The 2,479-nt window shown below is 39.5% G+C and overlaps 1 non-coding gene across 1 annotated transcript; it reads right to left on the bottom strand.

Annotated features, from left to right (window-relative positions):
• Window positions 1-365: 365 nt before the first annotated feature.
• Window positions 366-472, bottom strand: LOC145508072 (U6 spliceosomal RNA). Its single transcript, XR_014055339.1, has one exon. It is a non-coding gene; the product is annotated as a U6 spliceosomal RNA (small nuclear RNA).
• Window positions 473-2,479: the final 2,007 nt, after the last annotated feature.

Here is a 2,479-nt window from a genome sequence, read left to right as displayed (position 1 = left end):
AACGTATGGTAGGAAAATAGTAGGCTGTAGATTTGTGGTGGCAGGGATGGCAGTAGAATACTAACATTTATACCCTCTTAAGCACTTTGTTTTAAAATGATGCGGATTTCAGGTAACTACATATGTGCTTAATACAGCATTTTGCATTTCCAATTTCTTCCTAAACTCCTGACTATAGTCTCATAAGATAGGACTGCCTTACCTGACTCTGGCTCTCCCTCCAGCCTCCTAATACAAATATTTCTATTTTTCAAGTTTTATTGAGGTATAATTGACACATGACATGATATGATTTTAAGATATACAACTTAATGATCTGATATATGTGTTTAATACAAAATTATCATTCATAATAAGTTTAGTTTAAAAATAGGAAGTGCTTCAGGAATTTGCATGTTATCTTTGCATAGGGACCATGCTAGTCTTCTCTGTTTGGTTCAAATTTTGTAGTGTACATGCCGTTGGGGCAAACATCAGAGGTATTTTTAACAGGTGATTGACTGTCACTGTCTGAGTACATCTTCCATAAAGGCTTTTGGCCAATTCTTGGCAAAAGACATATCAGATATGAAGAAGAAGAACCTCAGATTAATCTAATATTTTCTTGAATAGTCTCCTCTTTGCTCCACTTCTCCTCCCAATCATGATCTCTTGAGTAAGTAACGAAAATATAATTCACATTTCTAATAACCTGTGCAATCTGTATTTCAACTGAGGGTACTTCTTGGTCACACAGTAGAGTTGTAATTCCAAAGTAACTGTACTGCATTTTGAAAGAAAACAAGGCAGTCACATTCCATTAACAATATGCCTTATCGAGTGTGTCTCTAGGTAGGTTAAAGGGAGCTGAGTCATTCACTGAGGGTGAATGAGAGGATCATACATTCCATATAAGCTCAGTTCAGTCGTTCAGTCGTGTCTGACTCTTTGTGACCCCATGAATCGCAGCACGCCAGGCCTCCCTGTCCATCACCAACTCCCGGAGTTTACCCAAACCCATGTCCATCAAGTTGGTGATGCCATCCAACCATCTCATCCTCTGTCATCCCCTTCTCTTGCCCCCAATCCTTCCCAGCATTAGGGTCTTTTCCAATGAGTCAATTCTTCACATGAGGTGGCCAAAGTATTGGAGTTTCAGCTTCAACATCAGTCCTTCCAATGAACACCCAGGACTGATCTCCTTTAGGATGGACTGGTTGGATCCTCTTGCAGTCCAAGGGACTCTCAAGAGTCTTCTCCAACACCACAGTTCAAAAGCATCAATTCTTCAGCACTCAGCTTTCTTCACCATCCAACTCTCACATCCATACATGACCACTGGAAAATCCATAGCCTTGACTAGATGGACCTTTGTTGGCAAAGTAATGTTTCTGCTTTTTAATATGCTATCTAGGTTGGTCATAACCTTCCTTCCAAGGAGTAAGTGTCTTTTAATTTCATGGCTGCAATCACCATCAGCAGTGATTTTTGGAGCCCAAAAAAATAAAGTCTGACACTGTTTCCACTGTTTCCCCATCTATTTCCCACGAAGTGATGGGACCAGATGCCATGATCTTAGTTTTCTGAACGTTGAGCTTTAAGCCAACTTTTTCACTCTCCTCTTTCACTTTCATCAAGAGGCTCTTTAGTACTTCTTCGCTTTCTGCCATATAAAACCCCTACAAATCTTAATAGGGGAATGAGCTAAAACTACAAAAGTCCTCATTATTTGTATAACTTTTCCAGTATCACTAAAGCATGTCACCAGTGGATAAATAGTATTCTGCTCTAATGGCATTTCTATCCTAATATTAACCCAAGCATGGTCCATAAAGTTACTCGAATATCCATAGAGAAGCTTACTATAGTTTATGCAATTTCCAATCCTATCAGTTCAATAAGAACAACAGCATCAAATTCCTCATCTAAGGCTCAGTTGTACAGATCTGAAGTCTAGAGACTAGATAATAATATCAAATACACAATGAATTTAGATTCCCATTGTGTCAGTTTTCAAAGCCTTGCTTTCAAAAGATCATGGCTCTGATCCTGTTATACGTAGTAGAAAATGACTGCTAATGATATTTCACTATTAACCTATATTCTGTCTTCAGTCAGAAGAGGGATAGATGGTGTTCTCAAATCACTACTCAATCTATACTGGAAATAAAACTGGCTTTTATAAGAAGTAGTTGGAACAGGACTTCCCAGGCAGGGCTAATGGTAAAGAACCCATCTACCAATGCAGGAGATGCAAGAGACATGGGTTCAATTCCTGGGTTGGGAAGATACCTTGAAGTAGGCAGTGGCAACCCACTCCAGTGTTCTTGCCTGTAAAATTCCATGGAGAAGCCTGGAGGGACACAGTCCATGAGGCCGTAAAGAGTCAAACATGACTGAGTACATGTACGCGTGTGCGCGCACACACACACACACAGTTGGAATATACCACCCACCAAAAGAAAAAAAAAAATCCTATTTAATCCAATCTTCTATTGGA

The sequence above is a fragment of the Giraffa tippelskirchi genome, chromosome 5, assembly GCF_054371585.1.
Source record: "Giraffa tippelskirchi isolate mGirTip1 chromosome 5, T2T-mGirTip1v1.2.pri, whole genome shotgun sequence".
Taxonomy (NCBI): domain Eukaryota; kingdom Metazoa; phylum Chordata; class Mammalia; order Artiodactyla; family Giraffidae; genus Giraffa; species Giraffa tippelskirchi.
Note: the sequence above shows the minus strand (reverse complement) of the source record. Positions and strands in the feature narration are given on the sequence as shown.